Genomic DNA, 22,293 nt, shown 5'->3' with positions numbered 1-22,293 from the left:
GCATCGGGGGTGTGGACGTGTCCAATCCCTTGCCAAAAGGGGGGACTGCAAGCGGGCATCAGAGCCGCCCCGCATGTGCCACAGGACTATGCCTACATCGGCAAAACTATAGGAATTCATTTTGTGTTTTAAATGGCAGCCGCAGCTTAAACCCACAGAACTCAGCAGCTGCAGGTCCACTCACGTGACCGGGAGATGGGAGCCAGAGGACAGATCAAATCCACACTAGGCCAGACACTAACCATGACTCATAGACCGAAACTCCGGAGCTAATTAATATGGAAACCCATCTCCTAATCAAATCAAGAGACTGACTGAAACACACCCATATTCATCAATACAGAACCATCCTGACACAAAGGACAGGCATCCACCAGACAGGAACGGACAGACTAATACACACCAGCACCCCAAGGGAACAAAGGGGGGTGCTAGCCCCCAGCCCTCACAGAGAGAGACAAGCAGATAGTACCCGGACCCGTTTACATAATCCAATGAGCACCCTATTGTGCGTGCCCTGCAACTCTCCTGGGACGGCAGGAAACCCACCATTTGCACCTACTCCAGCGATGATGGGGAACTATCATCCCATTCATACTCAAAATCCTCACATCCTGACAAGGAAAGGTATATAATGTGTAGCAGCGCGCGGGAACAGCAGAACAGCCGAGATTCGGACCTCGGTTGGTCTCCGCCGGTGTTACTGTATCAATAAATGTTACCGATTGTTGAACCACACTGTGGGCTCGGACTGATATCATTTCATCTGCGCTAACAGTATCTAGGTCTATGTGTTTGTTTATGGCGTTGTGGTTGGAGTGCCAGGCCTCTAGGAATTCTCTGGCATGTCTTTGCTTAGCCTGTCCCAGGATAGATGCGTTGTCCCAGTCAAAATGGTGGTTTTTTCCTCCGTGTGTAGGGCTACGAGGGAGAGAGGGTCGTGTCTTTTTGTGGCTAGCTAGTGTTCGTGTGTCCTGGTGGCTAACTTTCTTCCTGTTTGTCCTACGTAGTGTTTGTGGCAGTCCTTGCATGGAATTTTGCAGACAATTGCAAGGACTGCCACAAACACTACGTAGGACAAACAGGAAGAAAGTTAGCCACCAGGATACACGGACACCAGCTAGCCACAAAAAGACACGACCCTCTCTCCCTCGTGCCCTACACACGGAGGGAAACAACACCATTTTGACTGGGACAACACATCTATCCTGGGACAGGCTAAGCAAAGACATGCCAGAGAATTCCTAGAGGCCTGGCACTCCAACCACAACGCCATAAACAAACACACAGACCTAGATACCATCTATCAACCCCTCAGAAAACGAACAGGAAATGACATCACCACAAACCCCAGGAACCCCATCCAGGAGAAAGATATAAATAGAAAGCAGGAGACAACAGCTTCGCTTCACTTGGAGGTTGCCACTGATGATGTTACCTAGCCAGGTAATGAAACGTATGGATATCAAACCTACAGCTCAGCGAGCAAACCTACACCCTAAACCTCCTGAGACCTTTTGTACCCTCAATCTGTTCAAATCTGTCCAAATCCTGGACCCGAGCCCCAGTCTGTTATAAAGTAGAGGTTGACCCCTCCATTCTGAGAACTAAACTGCACTACCCAAACAGGAGCACCTCACCTTATAATCTGTAAAAGGAGCGTGGTGTAACCTGTCTTTCAGCAACTTCTAGTGCTGAAATAAAATAATTCTCTGACACTCACTTTAAAATCAACAAGTAACAATGTATTTTTCTAATTCTAACAGTGAACAAATTAACTGAACTAATAACAAACTGAATAAATCCCTTCTAACTACTATCGGTTCCCAAATAAAGCAAGATTCTAATAGTATGCTGTTCCAATAAATAGAAGTCCCCACTCATTAAAAAAAAATAGAATTTAGTCTCTCGAAATTGCAGCCAGGTTACGTGTCTTCCAGAATGTTCTGTGCTTTCTTCGTCAATCCTTCTGTCAGGAACTGCACTGTAACAGATCGATCAATACAGAGTATAGTCAGTCTGCACTGTGACAGAATAGTCCATACAGAGTACCCTCAGGCCTCACTGTGTGGCAAAATTATGGATTGGAAGGCAGAAAGTTAGAATTTGGTGTTTGTAAAATACTGGTGTTTGTAAAATACTAGGGGGGAAAGCATTGCATGGTCCCTTTAAAAGATTGAGTTTTTATTTTACTGTTTAGAGGTTTAAAATGGATGTCTGTGAGCAACACCTTGAAGGATTGTAGGTGCACAGAGAGCACCTGAATTGAAATATTTGTGTCCAAAGGCTGTACAGTTAGCAGGTTTTTGACAACAGGTTTTTTGAATGTAGCCAATCAATTTGAACCAGGCCCTTAGGTACAAAAGAACCAATCAAATTTAAATTTGACAACTTTAGACCAATCATTGTAAAAATAATGGTATGGCATTAAGGGTACAGAAGAGAGCAATGGGAAAATAGGCAGAGCTAGCTGCCATCAACTAGAGATAATGACTCTCAGCTCTCACAGAAAACACCATCTATTTACAATGGTAGCAATGATGGAAAGAAGAAACAAAAAAAGAAGAAATGAAGAAGGCATCAATGACAGAAGGATCAGAAGAGAAGGCAAAGAACATACTGGAAGGTGTAACCTGGCTGTAATGTTCAAGAGACTAAATTCTATTTGTTTATTTTTATTTAAGTAGAACTTTTATTTATTGGATCAGCTTACCATGAGAATCTTGCAGTATTTGGGAATAGTTAGCAGTAGAAAGGACTTATTCTGTTTGTTAATAGTTTAGTTAATTTGTTCACTGTTAGAGTTAGATAAATAAATTGTTACTTGTTGATTTTAAAGTGAGCGTCAGGGATTTATTTTATTCAACCACTAGAAGTTGCTGAAAGACAGGTTACCCCAGTTTTCACACTCCTTCTACAGATTGTAAGTTGAGGTGCTCCTATTTGGGTGTTTTGGTTTTCGTTTCCAAAGTGGGGTCAAGTTCCGCTTTGTAACAACTGCAACAGACATGCCGATACATAACTCCCCCAGAACGCACTGTATAACAAAATCAATATAGAATACCTCAGACCACATTGTAGCAGATCTGTCAGTACAGACTACTCTCAGACTGCACCTTAACACACCGATCAACACAGAATACCCTCACATTACACTGTAACCGATTCATTAATACAGAGTACAGTTAGATGACACTGTAACAGATTGATCAAACAAAGTATCCTTAGGATGTACAGTAACAGATCAATCAATACAGAGTACTCTCAGACCATGCTGTATCAGATCAATTGATACAGACTATATTCAGACCTCACTGTAACAAATTGATCAATAATGTTCCCTTATACCTCATTGTGTCAGATTGATCAATACAGAGTATCCTCAGACTACACTGTAACAGATCGATCAATGCAGAGACCACACTGTAACATATGAACTAACACAGAGTTCCCACACACCTGTAACAGATCGATCGGTACAGTTAGTCAGACCTCACTGTATCAAATCAATCGATACAGAGTACCCTCAAACCGCACTGTAACAGATTGATTGATATAGAGTACAGTCAGATGGCACTGTAACAGATCAATCAATACAGAGTTACCTCAGAACACACTGCAACAATATTGAACAACACAGAATACAGTCAGACCGCACTGTAGCAGATCGATCAATACAGACTCCCCTCAGATTACACCTTAACCCACCAGTTGATACAGAGTACCCTCACACCACACCGTGACAGATCCATCAATGCAGAATACAGTCAGATGGCACTATAACAGATCGATCAACGCCGAGTACCCTGAGACCACACTGTGACAGATCCACCAATACAGAGTACAGTCAGACCACACTGTTATAGACCTATCCAGAGAGAGTATGGTCACACTGCACTGTAACAGATCAATCAATATAGAGTACCCACAGACGCCACTGTAACAGACTGTTCAATACAGTAGACCCACAGATTGCACTGTAGCGGATTCATCAATACAGACTACCCTCAGACTACATCAGTTAACACAGGGTACCCTCACACTACACCGTGACAGATCAATCAGTATGGAGTATAGTCAGACCACACTATAACGGACTGATCAATATAAAGTATCTTCAGATCCCACCATAACAGATCAATTGATGCAGAGTTTCCTCAGACCACACTGTATCAGATTAATCGATAAAGATTATAGTCAGAACTCACTGCGACAGATCAATCGATGCAGAGTTTCCTCAGACCTCACTGTATCAGATTAATCGATAAAGATTATAGTTAGACCTCACTGCAACAGATTGATTGATACAGTGTTCCCTCAGACCTCACTGTATCAAATGGATCAATACAGAGAAACATCAAAACACATTGTAGCAGATTAATCAATACAATAAGACTGCATCTTAACAGACTGATCAATACAGCGTGCCCTGAAACTTCACTGTAACAGATCAATCAATACAGATGTTGCAAAGTTGGGTGGATTGTAGACTGGGAAGCAGGAAGTTAGAATTTGGCATTTGTAAAATATTAGTGTTTGTAAAATGCTCAGGGGGAAAAGCATTGACGGTGGCTTTAAAAAATTGTGTTTTTTTTCAGTGCTTAGGAATTTCAAAGTATGGGTGTGACAGCAGCGTGGAGGTTTGTAGGTGCACAGAGAGCACCTGAATTGAAACATTCGTATTGAAAGACCATACAGTTAACCGACAAAGCAGCATTTTTACCAAAGCAACAGGCTTTTGAATTTAGGCCAATCAATTTACCAAAATACCTATCAAATTTAAATCGGATATTTTTGACAATCTAGGACCAATCTGATTGTAAAACTATTGACAGATCGGGTCCGGGATTTGGACAGATTGGGTCCTGGATTTGAAAGATTTGAGCAGATTAAGGGACTAGTTTCCTAGGTCTTTAAATAAAACTTAAGAAAGAGGTGGAAAGTCTGTTTAATTTCAGTTGCTTCTTGTTGGTTAAATCAAAAGTGGGTAAGTGGCTCTTAACATTGCTAAAGAGGTTCTGGGGGTCAAAGATGCTTCCCAAATTTGCCAAGAAAGTTTTGAAAGACAGGAAAAGGTGACATTCATAGAATTAGCAAATGGGCCAAAATTGGGTTTAACTAGGATAATAAGAAAGCTGAAATTGTAACGGAGTTAGCCGTGTATTTAGGAATACCAGAGAAACAGTGAAGTGCAGTGGACTAAGAGAAATTTAAATCACAGATGAGACAGTTGGAGTCAGAAGATAAAGAAAAGGAAAGGAAAGGGAGCTGAAACAGTTTGAATTATGGTTAAACGCTGAGGAAAATGTGAAAGAAAAGGAAAAAGAGAGAGAAAAGAAATGGAGGGAGATGGAAAAGTAGAAGTTGGAAATTGAAGCAAAAAGACTTCAAATGACATGAGTAAAAGTACAAGGTAGAAGTGATGATGAGCAAATGTGTTCAAACATTACTAAATATCGGTGAAAAAGATGCAGAAGCCTTTTTCATTTCCTTTGAGAAATTCCTTTGAAAAAAAAAACAAATGAACTGCCCAGAGACTGTGGGTAATGTTAATTCAGACCAAGTTGGAAGACAGGGCTGGTGAGGTGCTTGCAGTGGTGTCACAGCAGGTGTCAGGAGAATACAACCAAGTAAAAAAGGCTATCTTGAGTGCCTACGAATTGGTACCAGAAGCATATAGACAGTGGTTCAGAAATGTAAGAGAGGAACCGGGTCCAACATATATCTCGATTGAAAGAATTACAAAGAGCAAATTCGATAGATGGATGAGAGCTTTAAATATAGAAAAGACATATGAGGCTCTTAGAGATATTCTGCTGGAGGAGTTTAAAAACTCACTTCCAGAAGTGATAACACATTGAGGTTCAGAAAGTTAAAATCATGAGAAGATCTACAGGGATGGTGGATGAATACGCATTAGTGCATAAATTGTAATCTAGCTTCAGATGGGAATTTCATTCTGGGAGGGACTAGAATTGGGAAAGAGGGAGATCCTTCAATGAAAAACAAAAAGTAGATCATGCTGGGAACAGTTTACACATGTGAAAAAAGAAACGCAAGATATTGGAAAGGAGGTGAAAGACCTCAGCTGTTTTCACTTCAATAAGGTGAGACACAAAAAGTCACAATGCTGGTGGCTTAAGAAAGACACTGGGAAAAAGATTGTGGTAAAAGAGGCTGAGCCAATGGGATTAGTTAAGGCTGTGAAGGAAATCCTGAGAGAGGTCGAGGAGCTGAACGAGAGTGCACAGCCTCGTCATGGGCTGGGCGAGTAAGGCAGCACCCAATTTCTACAAAGACTTCACCTGCGCAGGTAAGATTTACTCAGATAGAACAGTTGGAGAAGGTAAACAAGTAAAAATATTGAGAGATATGGGAGCTAGCCTGTCTCTAATACTAGAGATGAAAATATAATAAATGGAGAGAGGAGTAGTGTTAGAGTGGTGCTGGAAAAGCACAGCAGGTCAGGCAGCATCCGAGGAGCAGGAAAAATCAATGTTTCTACCTGATGAAGGGCTTTTGCAATTTTTCCAGACTGTGTGTTGACAAGATCCCACAACCATAAGCTAAAACAAAAGCGAAAAAATGAAGGAGTTGAGGTCCAGTTAGCTAACACTGTGTTTGATGAGATGGTAAAGAAAGACCATAGCAGGTAGAGGATCAGACAGAAGTGTTTAGTGCTGAAAGATTAATGTAATTACAACAAAAAGATGTGATGATAAAGGAATGATATCATAAAGCCTACTTGGATAAGGAAATAGTGTATTCCCAGAATGCTATTACCTCAAGGATAAAGTCTTAAGGTGGAAATGGAGACCTGGCATTTAGTGCAGATGGGAAATCAACGGAAGTTCACCAGATTGTATTGCCGGTAGAATACAGACAGGAAGTATTTCAGGTAGCACATTAATTAGCTGTAGGACGAGTGAAGGAAGCCTCAGGCTAAGGTACAGCCTGGATTACATGAAGATGTGGTTGAATTTTACCATAACTGTCATACATGTCAGATGGTAGGAAAGCCACGGGCAGGAATAAAACCAGGGCCTTTGATGCCAATTCCCACATTTGAAAAAACTTTTACATTGGTTATAATTGATTGTGTAGGTCCCCTGCCTAAAACCAAAAGTGGGAAACAGTAATAGCTAAACTTAATGCATGTGTCTTCCAGGTTTCTGGAGGCATTCCATTACAGAATGTCAAGGTAAAAAAGGCTGTGGTGGAGTTGCTTGCTTTCTTTACCCGTTATGAACTACTCAGGTAGATTCAATCAGATGGAGGGATTAATTTTACTGCCATATTATTAAAGGAGGTCATGGATAGTTCAGGCATTAAACACTTTAAATCAAGGGTGTACCATCCTGAATCCCAGGGAGCATTGGAAAGATGGCATCAGGCCCTAAAGTCAAGATTAGAATGGTGCTGCAATAGCACAGCAGGTCAGGCAGCATCCAAGGTGCAGGAAAATCGATGCTTCGGGCAAAGGCCCTTCCTCAGGAATGAGGCTGGGAGCCTCGGGGGGTGGAGAGATAAATGGGGGTGGGGAGGGATGGAGGGAAGGTAGCTGAGAGTGCAGTAGGTGGATGGAGGTGGGGGTGAAGGTCACAGATCGGAGAGGAGGGTGGAGCAGACAGGTGGGAAGGAAGATTGATAGATGGGACAGGTCATGAGGATGGTGCTAAGGTGGAAGGTTGGAACTGGGGTAAGGTGGAGAGGGGAAATGAGGAAACTGGTGAAGTCCACATTGATGCCCTAAGGCTGAAGGGTCCCGAGGCAAAAGATGAGGCGTTCTTCCTCCAGGTGTCAGATGGTGAAGGAGTGGCGATGGAGGAGGCCCAGGACCTGCATGTCCTCAGCGTCCAGCCTCCTTTACACTGGGGAGGCTGGACGCTGTTGTGGAGAAAATATAGAGAACCACCAGGAGACACAGAGAGTTCTTCAAGAAGTAGGTCTTTTATTTGCAAACAAAAAACCATGACACTGAGAAAGCAGATTCTCGAATGCCCACGAACCTCAGGGTCTGTGGATTTTTATATTTTTTATCATCATGTTTCTGTTAGCTTATCAGCATGTCTAACTATATTAATCAAAGTACCTCACTCTAGCTACACAATGAACCACTGATGTTAGTTCCCATTATCCCTTTAGTTGTACATTCTACTTGATGTTATTCTAATGTCACGGTTAGATATTTATTGCTAACTGTGCAACAGTGATCTTCCATTCCAGACTAACCTGTCATGATAGATATTTAGCTATTCCATCTGTTACAAAGGTCTCCTGTCTCAAGCTGACTCTACTAACTATTAATTAGATATTTTAATGTCATGTCCTAAATATTTATGGTCCCAATCCTGTCATAATAACACTTAACAGAGAAACTCGCTTTATTACTTGTGTTATCTCATCTCGCCATAGTGATCTCCAATAACCAGAACAGGAAAAAAGACCCAAGATCCCTCACAATCTAAGACCCGCGCGTTCTTCAGAAGTATCATCGCCGCCCCCACGTGGGCATATTCCTTGCACTGTGTCAGTTGTTAGATCATCATAATAGAGCGGTGGGTTCCATCAGAGGAGTAAGCACTTCCTGGGGTAGCTAAAATGACCACAAGTTGCCGTGTCATGACGCAAACTAAAAAGGACTTAATAAAACGTAAAGCACAACAAAAGATGAAGGCAGCAACAAGCAAATCCACACCCACAATGAGACCAATCTTGACAAACCATGCTCCCCAAGACCCTAATATATTATTCAGCCAATCAAAAGCCTGATCACCAAACCCCGCATTGTCTTTTAGCTCCTGTCTTAGGTCCTTTAGTTTTTCCATTGCTTTAGGAAACGATCCCCCAGGGCTAGTGTTGTTAGGTACAAAGGTACGGCAACGTTTCCCCAAACATCACACAAACCCCGCCTTTTCTGCCAGTATCAAATCTAAGGCCTGTCAGTTTTGCAATGTCATTTTGGTAGTCGCATTTTGGTAGTTCTCCCAAGGCCACAAGGGCATCGTCAGTATAATTGATAAATCTCTGCTGGTTGTAATAAATGTAATTAATCCATTCAGCATTCTTGCTAACCCCTGTCACTGGGATGAAAGCTTCCCAGCCCGCGGTAATCTCATTGCGGGCCTTAAACTCATTAGGAATTCCTCTTGGCTGTCCTATGCTATCAATCCGACCATTGGACCGTTGGACCGCCGAACCGTCGCTGAGTTCGGCGCAAAGCTGACTGTGATGTAGCATCAAACTGCACGTGTGGTGATCTAACTACCTCGTGTAGGAGCATTACTCGGGCACAGCTGCCACTCCAGTCAGTGGGCAGTGTCGGGCGCAACCCTCCTTTCTTACCACACAGCCACCAAGTATCTGCCAGTGGGACGCGTTGAGAATTTAAAACAGCCCCAAATGTGCTGTCAACCTCTCGTTCAATCGTATTCCTGCAGAGGCCCTTAAAACAGTCGACTGGTGTGGAGCCATTTTGCTTAAAGTATTCAAAACTCAACCCTTCCTGTATACTGAAAGCAACCACGGGGGATGTGTAATTAGTCTGACTGGTGGACCACGGGATACTGTAGCCTCACCACTGTTGGAGTTGCTGCCTGCCCACATCATCCTGCTGATCGAACGTAGAGATCTGAAGTAGGAGGCACCAAAATGGGCGGTGGGATTGCCTGTAAACTGATGAATCATCTGGATTAAGAGGTCGGTTAGAGTGCTGCAAATGCCATTGAGTCCAGGTGGTCGAGTTGTAGGGCATAGGGACAACATAGTATGAGGGGGTTGCCTGAGTACACAAGAAACAGTCCTGTCTAGCCATCATTACAGCTGTATAGTTTGCCCATTGATACCAGTGATTGTCACGGGCACGTACCCATGTTAGGGCAACGAGGTCTGCACTTCTAATACATCTTTGCCTCACAGCCTGAGTGACCCTGGCATTACCAGTCCAGGTCTGTCCAGTTAATGATCTCCAAGTCTGAGTATGGAGGCCTGGCATCAGAGACGGGGGTATCAGGGGCATCCCCCACGTCTTGCCCATCCCCGCTGCCAGGAGAACTATGCTCCACATCTCCATCACCATCATGTCTAGAATGATCAGTATCCCCAAGAACTTCACCTGTACCTTGTTCGGGACCCTGCTGAGGGGTACTAGCCTCCTGTGTGGCCTGCTTGTGTCCAAGTTCCTCGGCCTCAGCTCCCCTTACCTCAGTGTTCGAGTTAGTTTGTGCCAGTGAGAGAGCTTTAGTACAATGATTAAGGTGGTACCATATGTGTCGTCTTTCTACTTGGATGGCGGTAGGTGATGTTTTAGTCACTACGAAAGGTCCCTCTGTCCTCGGCTCATTCCAGCGTCTTCGAAAACCCGCACATAAACCCAATCCCCAGGTGTAGTAGGTCCTTCCCCATTAACAGGTGCTAGTTCCCTTTGTGTTTCCTGCAGGTGGATACTCTCATGTATCATAGTTAGCTGCTGCCTATATTGCTTAAGTCTAAGCTTAACCGCTCCAAGCTAGGCTCTTCGTATGGGCCTCTCCACCTTGGCACTGGCATAGGTCTACCTGTGAGCATCTCATGCGGTGTTAGATTGGTCATGCGGTTAGTCTGCATGCGATAACTCATTAGCGCCAGCGGCTGCACATCAACCCAATTAAGGTTGGTGCTTGCGCAGATCTTGTTTAATTTGGCTTTCAATGTCCCATTCATCCTTTCCACCATACCCTGTGACTGGGGATGATACACACACCCAAACCTCTGTTTGATTCTCAAAGACTGCAACACCAACTTAACTACTTTCTGAATGAAGGCAGACCCGTTGTCTGAACTAATTTCCGACGGTATACCAAACCTTAGGATAACTTCATTCGTCAGAAATTTCACTACAGTCTCAGCTCCCGGTTTCAGCCTATTTCCACTGGGCTAACTGATTTCACTCTCCCTACATCATATCATGCTGTGACCACAAAGTGGCTAGTAATGCATCCAATTGCTCATTATTGCTTATTATTGATCACCTTCCTCCACTGTCACTGGCATGCTCCGCTGGGGTGTTACCTTGCCTTCCTTCGGATTCCCTGTCAAGTTGCAGCATGCTAGGATTTTAATATAGCTGCCATCCCCAGATTCCCAAACCCCTGTCGTGAGCATATGTAATTCCCTCACTGTTTCTACACGCCTAGTCATAGGACCTAAGTCTTTAGATTGATATCTCTTATTTCCAGTGAGGTTACGTGTGGTGCGGCACCTGGTACTCCATACCACTTTTCCAGGAACGCATTTCTCTCTATTTGCAGGATCACTCCCTGCTCCCCTAATACTATTGCTTCACTTCTCAAATGTTATGGAGCAGTGACTTCCTGGTGCCACTGCCTCTCGAACACCTCATCCTGGGACTCATCAAATATCGCTGTACAGTGCAACTCAGACTTAGGTGGTCTTGCTTTAGTCAACATTGTCAACACTTCTGCTTCCCACATCCCCCAAATGTCTTGAATATCACTTGCTATATCCTCTATCCAATAAACATTCACATCTTTAACTTCTTGCGTCGCTAATTGGCCTTTTCTATGACCAAGCCCTATTGTGTGCACTCCAATCTTACCTCTAACTGTAGTAAAGCATCTCTACCGAACAAGTTAACTGGCAAATCTTTAGACACTAATATTGGTAGAACTATCTCCCTCCCTTTCATTTCTAATCTTACTGGAGCTGTAAATTGGGTTAACTGTGATTTCCCTGAGAACCCTACAGTTTTAACAAATTTATTTGACATGGGAAGGTGAGAGACATACCGCAGCTGTACACAAGTGTATGTAGCTCCAATATCTATCATCACCGATGTCTGCCTCCCTTCTATACCAACTTGTATTACTGGTTCTTGACCAGCCTCCCATGCTACTACAGGGTAGTGCCCCTTCCCACCCAGGTTCTCAGGGCATCCCTAACACACCCCATACGGGTTAACAGGTCCTGCTGGGCCTGTAGGTGTCTGGGAAGTGACCACTGGGGATTCCTGCCATCTAGGCCGGCTGTAGGGCAGAGAGCGCCCGGTCCAATAAGGGCTCTTCCTCCTAAAGTGGCCTGGTTGTTGGCATCCCCTGCACATCATTGCTGGCCCCCTCTTGAGCCTGATTATTTATCATGTACCTTAGTCCCCCCATTCCTAGGTCCCTGTCCTTGGGGACCCCAGTTCTGTTTAGGCTGTTGTTTAAATCTGCCCTGCCCCGGATACGTCACCTGTGGGAAAGCTTCTCTAAAAACCTCCATTGCTGGCATGGGATTTTCTGGCCCCCGTCTGGCTACCTGATAGGACCCCCCTTGCGCTGGCACTTGGTTCACGCCAGTGTTGATTACTGTGTCAATTCTTACTGGCAACACCTTTTTAGCCTTCTCTTTTTCTTTCTTTTTAAGCTCTTCGAGCTGCATTTGCGCCAACTTCCTTTGCACCTCCTCCTGCTGTTCAGGCAATTTCTCTTTGTCTTTTTGAAACCTTTCAACTGCATGAGCTACGTGATCTGTAAATTCCTGGTGGCTCATTGATGATGTCAGACCCACCACCTCCCCCAGCCTTGACCTGACTTGGGAGGGCATTGCCTCAGTGATGGAATTTTAGGACATTGTGGTCAGCAACTGATTTTCTATGTCTTGCTCTGTTTCCAGCCTCCACCTCTTTAACTGTTTCTCCAAGTAGGCAGCTGTGTTTTCACTTTCTCCCAGTAGATCCCCTCTCAGAGCCTGTGGGTCCATTTTGGGTGGATAACAGTCTCTTAAGGCCTGCCACACATTCTGTCTCACTCGATCAAACCCGACCCCTTCAATCATTGGATTGTCTGCTGCATTTTTCAGACGGGCTCAGGCTATTATTTCCTTTAACTTCGGGAGTCCTACCAACCTCAGCAGCAGGGCCTTCAAATCTCCTCTAGCCAGCAATTGCCCTGTGGTTTCATCTTCAAAAAGTCCTGAACCACTTTCCTGCTCCCTCATGTAAACTGGGCAGTGCATTCTTCAGCCTTTCCAGATCCTACGTTCCCCAAGGAATGTATTGTGGGTTTCTCCCCTCTTTTATAAGGAGCTCTAGCATCCTTCCCTCTTGGTCCTTTTTCCCTTTATTAACGCTACTTCTCAATAAATCCCCCTCGGGCTCTGAGTCCGATGCTATTTCTAATTCCTCCCATTCTTTAGTTACTGGGGCCTTTTTCTTTCCTTGTCTCTCATCCTCCCTTTCTATTTGCTCTCCGTCACTTTCACTATTTTTCTCTTCAGCCCTCCTTTCATATTGCAATGAGTATTCCTCAATTGCTTTTTGTTCCCTTCGCCCGTGCAGCACACTAACCTCATGTTTCAGCTTTTCCTGCTTTCATTGTATAGCTTCTATTTGCTCCTGCCTGTCCCTTTTCTCTCGTTCTCTTCTTTCCCTCAGTTCATTTTTGTCTTCTACACTTCTATCCCATTCTAACTGTCCCTCTACTTCTACTGTTCCCTTTATTACTGGACACTGCTTCAATGCCTCTTCATTCGATTAGGGAGGAGGTCTATTCAACTCCTCCACATCTGGGGATAGAGGGGGTACTGATTCCTGCTTTTCTGTTTCCCGTAACTGCTCAGCTTGTTCTTTTGCAGCTTTCCTAGTCACCACAGGTGCCTGACAAGCACCTCACCCTCTTTCCTGAAAAGTTTCAGTATTTCCATCTCCTGATACCTCTTTTGGTTTCTATTTTTAGATTTCTCTTTCAGCTTATAATTCTAAATTAATTCTTCCATATCATTGCACACATGTATATTAAAGGTACCTTCTTTTGGCCATTTAGTCAATAAATCCTTCGTCCTTTTTTCCCATTTCTCAGAATTTTTTACAATATCATTTCTTGCCACTGGAAATTTCTTACTTAGTATCTCAACTGCAGTCCCTTTATCCAGTTTATGATATATTTCAGTCCAACTAATGTATTATCTTTGCTCTCATAAATCACTTCCTCATACCATTCAAGTCCGGTGTAATTTGTCAATAGTATAAGCAATTCCTAACTTTATAACTTACAATTGTCCCTTACCAATCTATCAATTTCTAAACACCCTCAGTTGCAGCTAGTTAATACAAACATCCTATTCTCATTCATTCAGCCTAAACCAATCTAACACTGCACCTTCAAAATGCATCAAATCACTAACGGTTTCTTGAGAAATTTCTCTCTTAAAAAAAAACTATCTTAAATTCTTACAGTGCAAAATAAAATCAAAATACCCCTGGATCTCGAGCTCCAGGGAAACACACACACAGACACACACACACACACATACACACACACACACATACACACACACACTATCACACGTTTGCTGCAAATAGCCAAAATCCCTGCTATAAATCAATTGCTGTCAGCCAGAGTCTTTCTTAAACAGACCCTTTGTTCATTTCCAAAAGTCTAATTATCCTACAGGCCTTATCTAAAACATTTAACAGTCTAGTAACACTCTAACACGATGACTATTCTCTGCTATTTTCACTTTTAATCATCCACTACCAATTTGCCAGCTTTCTAAGCAGGTCTATCAGGGCTTCCAGTAAAACAGTTTCCCCTTACTTATTCTGCCCTATCTATCTAGAGGGTCTTATATTTCTGCCCTATCTATCTAGAGGGTCTTATATTTCTGCCCTATCTATCTAGAGGGTCTTATATTTCTGCCCTATCTATCTAGAGGGTCTTATATTTCTGCCCTATCTATCTAGAGGGTCTTACATACACCATGTGGAATTTTTGCTACTTTCTATTCTTACTCACCCCTTACCCCAGTGCGCAGTTTTCTTGACCAATTCTCCACGTCTCCTTCAGCAGTAATTTATCCCTTGCCTTCGGATCTTGGATCAGAGAGATCCTCCGGCAGGTTCCCGCACCTCTGAGTCCCCAAGGACCACTCGAAGTCAACGGAATATAGCCCGAATTCACCTTTTTTTTTTGTTGGGTACCCTGATTCTGTCAGTCTCAGGAGTGCCCCCGGTGGACCAAGAAGCGCCCTGTTACTGCCGCCCCCTGTCCAGGTAGGTCTCTGCACGACCCTGCTCGCAGCGCCAAATTTGTTGGGGAGAAAATATAGAGAACCACCAGGAGACACAGAGAGTTCTTCAAGAAGTAGGTCTTTTATTTGCAAACAAAAAACCGTGACACTGAGAAAGCAGATTCTCAAATGCCCACGAACCTCAGGGTCTGTGGATTTTTATATTTTCTTATCATGTTTCTATTAGCTTATCAGCATGTCTAACTATATTAATCAAAGTACCTCACTCTAGCTACACAATGAACCACCGATGTTAGTTCCCATTATCTCTTTAGTTGTACATTCTACTTGATGTTATTCTAATGTCACGGTTAGATATTTATTGCTAACTCTGCTACAGTGATCTTCCATTCCAGACTAACCTGTCATGATAGATATTTAGCTATTCCATCTGTTACAAAAGTCTCCTGTCTCAAGCTGACTCTACTAACTATTAATTAGATATTTTAATGTCATGTCCCAAATATTTATGGTCCCAATCCTGTCATAATAATACTTAACGGCAAAACTTGCTTTATTACTTGTGTTATCTCATCTCGCCATAGTGACCTTTCAGCCTTAACCTTACTCTGCTAATTGGTGTAAGAGCGTTCGACTGTGATTATCCCATCTTGCTTCCCAGTGGTCTTCATGCTTTAACCCTTCCCATGCTTTCATGTTCTTTATTTTCCACAGAGTGCTTCATCTCTGGGATGCCTGCACCAACAAACCCACCGCCCCGTGTCTGAACATTTCAACTCCCTCTCCCACTCTGCCGAGGACATGCAGGTCCTGGGTCTCCTTAATTGCCACTCCCTTACCACCCGACGCCTAGAGGCAGCACGCCTCATCTTCCGCCTTGGAACCCTTCAATCCCATGGTATCAATGTGGACTTCACCAGCTTGTTCATTTCCCCTCCCCCCATCTTACCCCTGTAATCTTCCAGCTCAGCACCGTTCTCATGACCTGTCCCATCTGTCAATCCACCCTTCCACCTTGCCGCTCCACCCTCGTCTCTGACCTATCACCTTCACCCCAACCTCCATCCACCTATTGTACTCTCAGATACCTTCCCCCCAACCCCACGCCCCATTTATCTCTCCACCCCCGAAGCTCCCAGTCTCATTCCTGATGAAAGGCTTTTGCCCGAAACATCGATTTTCCTGCTCCTCGGATGCTGCCTGACCTGCTGTGCTTTTCCAGCACCACTCTAATCTTGACTCAGATCTCCAGCATCTGCGGTCCTCACTTTCGCCTATCAGGCCTGAAAGACCATGTTGAGGGCTTATTGCCAGCGTTATGTAAATGATTGGGATAAAGGTACCCCATTTATACTATTTGCTATCAGAGATACTCCAAATCAATCGACTCAGTTTATGTGATTTGAATTGATATTTGGATGCAAAGCAAGAGGGCCTTTAAAATTAACTAAGGAAGAGTTGATAGGTCTGCAGTCAATTGAAACATTTGTATCAAAAGGCTGTACAGTTAGAAGACCAAGCAGCATTTTTAGCAAGACCACAGCTTTTTGAATTTAGCCAATCAATTTGAAACAAGCCCTTAGATACCAAAACCTTATCAAATCTAAATCTGATGGTTTTGGCAACCTAGGACCAATCCAATTGTATAACTATTGGTCTGTCATCAAAGGTATAAACGAAGGGGGAAATTGGAAAATCAGCAGAGCTAAATGCCATCTGCAAGAGCCTCTATATCTTAGAGAGAGCACCGTCTAAATAAAACACTGTACCAACGGCACAACTAGTTAATATTTCTGACCAAAAAAAAATCGACGGAGAAGGCGCAGAACATTCTGGAAGACATTTAACCTGGCTCTAATTCTGGTAGACTAAATTTTATTTGTTTTTATAGAAGTGAGACTTCTATTTATTGGAACAGCACACCATTAGAATCTTGCCGTATTTGGGAATAGTTAGAAGTTAGAAGGGATTTATTCTGTTTGTTACCTGTTAATTTGTTCACTGTTAGAGTTAGATAACTAAATTGTTACTTGTTGATTTTAAATTGAGTGTCAGGGATTTATTTTACTTTACCACTAGATGTTGTTGAAAGGCAGGCTACACCACTTTTCACACCCCTTCTACAGATTATATGGGGTGTTGCTCCCCTCTGTGTATTTCGTTTTTAGTTTTCAGAGTGTGCAGCAGGGGGTGTCAACCTGTGCTTTATACCAACAGTAACAGAACGGTCAATACAGAGTTCCCTCAGACTGCGCCGTAACAGATCGGTTGATACAGGGTAAAGGCAGACCGCACTGCAACAGAATGATCAATACAGAATTCCCTCAGACTGCACTGTAACGGATTGATTGATAGACAGTTGCTCAGATTGCACTGTAACAGATTGATTGATAAGAGTTTCCTGAGACCACACTGTATCACATCAATTGATAGAATAAAGCCAGACATCACTAAAACAGATTGATTGATATAGTACACTCAGACCGCACTATAACAGTTCGATTGATACAGAGTAGCCTCGGAGTATACTGTAACAGATCGATCGATACAGAGTATAGTCAGACCGCACTCATATGAGAAAGAAAAGAATTTAATCTCTTGAAATTTAAGCCAGGTTACGTCTTCCAGAATGTTCTCTGCCTTCTCCATCGTTGGTACCGTTGTCACAAGATGGTGCTTTCTCTAAGAGCTAAGAGCTGTTATCTCTCGCTTGGTGTTGGTTAGCTCAGCTGATTTTCCAACTGCCCCCTTCTTTTATACCCTTGATGACCTATCAATAGTTTTACAATCGGATTGGTCCTAGGTTGTTAAAGCCATCAGATTTAAATTTGATAGGCATTTTGGTACCTAAGGGTCTGGTTAAAATTGATCGGTTAAATTCAAAAGCCTGTTGTCTTGCTAAAAACCACAGCTTGGCCTGCTAAATGTATGGCCTTTCGATAGAAATGTTTCAATTCAGGTGCTCTCTGTGCAAACTTTCAAGCTGCTTTCACAGACATCCATTTCAATCTCTAAGCACAGTAAAAGCACATCTTTTAAAGGGACCATACAATGCTTTCCCCCACTAGCCTTTTACAAACACCACTTTTTCCAAACACCAAATTCTAACATCCTGCCTTCCAATCCACAATTACTTTACCCAACTGTGCAACAAGAGTACCCTCAGAATGCACTGGAATATATCGCTCAACACAGAGTACAGTCAGACCGCACTGTAACACACCAATCAATACAAAATTCCCTCAGGCTGCACTGTAATGCAGAGCACAGTCAAAGCACACTGCAACAGATCGATCAATTCAGGATACATTCAGGTCACACTGTAACAGATCGATCAATACAGAGTACCCCCATACTGTACTGTCACAGATCAATTAATCCAGAGTTCCCTCATACTTCACTGTAACAGATTAATTGACACTGAATACAGTCTGACCGCAATGTAACAGATCGATCAATACAGAGTACCCTCATACTGCACTGTAATACATTGATAAATACAGAGTACAGGTGAAAGTGAGGACTGCAGATGCTGGAGATCAGAGTCAAGATTAGAGTGTTGCTGGAAAAGCACAGCAGGTCAGGCAGCATCCAAAGAGCAGGAAAATCAATGTTTCGTACAGGAGTCCTTCATCAGGAACAAGCCCTTCATTCCTGATGAAGGGCTCCTGCCCGAAATGTCGAAATACAGAGTACACTCAGACTGCACTGTAATACACTGATAGATACAAAGTACAGTCAGACCACAGATCAATCAATACAGGGTACGTTCAGGTCACACTGTAACGGAACGATCAATACAGAGTGCAGCCAGGCTGCACTATAACACCTTGATCAATACAGTGCATCCTCAGACCATACTCTAACAGACCAATTGATACAGAGTACCCTGAGACCACACTGTAACAGATCGATCAATACAGAGTAACCTCAGACCGCTCTGCAAATGATCCTCAGCTATTCAATGGTTCATTTCTCAGGGTTCAGTCGAGACCAAACACAGCCAACCTGCCTGGCTTGAAATCTAAACATGGTTGGTATTTAACAGTCAATCATCATTAACCACTGCATTCTCCCCAGCACAACATCTACTGATCAGTGTCCATTTGCAAACCACTCAGCATTCTCCTCTCAGTCACAGTGAGGGTTTACTTTTACTTTGGTATTTTCTTATGGATCGCTGGTGAGTGCAAAATGAAAATATTCAAGAAAGTGTATTTTTTTCCAGGAGTTCCCTAATGTATTAAAATCCTTTCTTGGGAATGGACTGTAAACCTAGCATTCTAGGTCTGATCTCAGCACTCCCCATACAAATGTGGAGAAAATTTATTTTATTTTTCATTTCTCTAGCAATGACTGACAAGATTCCATTTGCTTTCTCGATCTATTCTTGCACCTGTACAATAATGTCTTGTGGTTCATATACCAGTCCACCCAGATCCCTCAGTGCCTCAAGAGTTCTGCGATCTCTCTCTATTCTTCCTGCCAAAACGGGCAAGTCTGCGTTTTCCCACAAGTTTTACATCTGCCACAGTCTTGGGCAGCCACTTAACCTGTCAATATTTATTTGCCAATTCTTTAAGTACTCTTCACAACTTACATTCCTAACTATCTTTGTATCATCATCAATTTTGCATTCTGTCTCTTCTTCTGTATAAATTGTTAGTCATTCGCTGCCAAGTACTGATCCTTTTGAAACTTCTCTACCAGCCAAAACAAAATCCACATTTTCATGGCCAGTGTCTAGTTCCTGGGTAAAATACAGACCTTTATCATTCTGATACATTATCCCCACCACGTGAACCTGTAATTTATGCAATAACTTTTGACCACGTGAAATGCCTTCCGGAAATCAAGGTAATCATATTCACTGGTTTCCAGGATCTACGTGACGTGTTACTTCAACAGAGAATTAAGTTGAATTAGTCAAGTGTAACTTCCTATCACAGACTATGTTCAAGATCTTGACACAATCCGGCAGAATTACAAGGCCTTGATATAACCACCCACCAGGAATCACCATAACAGATCACTCAGTACAGAGTTACCACAGGGATCACTGTAACAGATCACTCTGTACAGAGTTACCACAGGGATCACTGTAACAGATCACTCTGTACAGAGTTACCACAGGAATCACTGTAACAGATCACTCAGTACAGAGTTACCACAGGAATCACTGTAACAGATCACTCTGTACAGAGTTACCACAGGGACCACTGTAACAGATCACTCTGTACAGAGTTACCACAGGAATCACTGTAACAGATCACTCTGTACAGAGTTACCACAGGGATCACCGTAACAGATCACTCTGTACAGAGTTACCTCAGGGATCACCATAACAGATCACTCTGTACAGAGTTACCACAGGGATCACTGTAACAGATCACTCAGTACAGTGTTACCACAGGGATCACCGTAACAGATCACTCTGTACAGAGTTACCACAGGAATCACTGTAACAGATCACTCTGTACAGAGTTACCTCAGGAATCACCATAACAGATCACTCTGTACAGAGTTACCACAGGGATCACTGTAACAGATCACTCTGTACAGAGTTACCTCAGGAATCACCATAACAGATCACTCTGTACAGAGTTACCACAGGGATCACTGTAACAGATCACTCTGTACAGAGTTACCTCAGGGATCACTGTAACAGATCACTCTGTACAGAGTTACCTCAGGGATCACTGTAACAGATCACTCAGTACAGAGTTACCTCAGGGATCACTGTAACAGATCACTCTGTACAGAGTTACCTCAGGGATCACCGCAACAGATCACTCTGTACAGAGTTACCACAGGAATCACCGTAACAGATCACTCTGTACAGAGTTACCACAAGAATCACCATAACAGATCACTCTGTACAGAGTTACCACAGGGATCACTGTAACAGATCACTCTGTACAGAGTTACCTCAGGGATCACTGTAACAGATCACTCTGTACAAAGTTACCTCAGGGATCACTGTAACAGATCACTCAGTACAGAGTTACCTCAGGGATCACTGTCACAGATCACTCTGTACAGAGTTACCTCAGGGATCACTGAAACAGATCACCCAGTACAGAGTTACCTCAGGGATCACCATAACAGATCACTCTGTACAGAGTTACCACAGGGATCACTGTAACTGATCATTCAGTATAGAGTAACCTCAGGAATCACTAACAGATCACTCTGTGCAGGATTACCTCAGGAATCACCATAACAGATCACTCTGTACAGTGTTACCACAGAGATCACCGTAACAGATCACTCTGTACAGAGTTACCACAGGAATCACCGTAACAGATCACTCTGTACAGAGTTACCACAAGAATCACCATAACAGATCACTCTGTACAGAGTTACCACATGAATTACCATTACAGATCACTCTGTACAGAGTTACCACAGGGATCACTGTAACAGATCACTCAGTACAGAGTTACCACAGGAATCACCATAACAGATCACTGAGTACAGAGTTACCTCAGGGATCACTGTAACAGATCACTCTGTACAGAGTTATCTCAGGAATCACTGTAACAGATCACTCAGTACAGAGTTACCTCAGGGATCACTGTAACAGATCACTCAGTACAGAGTTACCACAGGGATCACTGTAACAGTTCACTCTGTACAGAGTTACCTCAGGAATCACCATAACAGATCACTCTGTACAGAGTTACCACAGGAATCACTGTAACAGTTCACTCTGTATAATGGTCCATCAGAAATCACTGAAACAGATCACTAAGTACAATGGTCCATCAGGAATCACTGTAACAGATCACTCAGTACAGAGTTACCACAGGAATCACCATAACAGATCACTCAGTACAGAGTTACCTCAGGAATCACTGTAACAGATCACTCTGTACAGAGTTACCTCAGGGATCACTGTAACAGATCACTCTGTACAGAGTTACCACAGGAATCACTGTAACAGATCACTCAGTACAGAGTTACCTCAGGGATCACCATAACAGATCATTCAGTACAGAGTTACCACAGGAATCACTGTAACAGTTCACTCTGTATAATGGTCCATCAGAAATCACTGAAACAGATCACTAAGTACAATGGTCCATCAGGAATCACTGTAACAGATCACTCAGTACAGAGTTACCACAGGAATCACCATAACAGATCACTCAGTACAGAGTTACCTCAGGAATCACTGTAACAGATCACTCTGTACAGAGTTACCTCAGGGATCACCATAACAGATCATTCAGTACAGAGTTACCTCAGGGATCACTGTAACAGATCACTCAGTACAGTTAC

The 22,293-nt window shown here is 43.1% G+C and overlaps 1 protein-coding gene across 15 annotated transcripts in view; it reads right to left on the bottom strand.

Annotated features, from left to right (window-relative positions):
• The window catches only part of LOC122541389 (ras/Rap GTPase-activating protein SynGAP-like), a 1,066,559-nt gene that overhangs the window by 934,026 nt on the left and 110,240 nt on the right, over positions 1 to 22,293 (bottom strand). The window lies entirely within an intron of this gene.

This window comes from Chiloscyllium plagiosum, unplaced genomic scaffold, assembly GCF_037043375.1.
Source record: "Chiloscyllium plagiosum isolate Xiang-an unplaced genomic scaffold, Cpla_swu_hap1 HiC_scaffold_35, whole genome shotgun sequence".
Taxonomy (NCBI): Eukaryota; Metazoa; Chordata; class Chondrichthyes; order Orectolobiformes; family Hemiscylliidae; genus Chiloscyllium; species Chiloscyllium plagiosum.
Note: the sequence above shows the minus strand (reverse complement) of the source record. Positions and strands in the feature narration are given on the sequence as shown.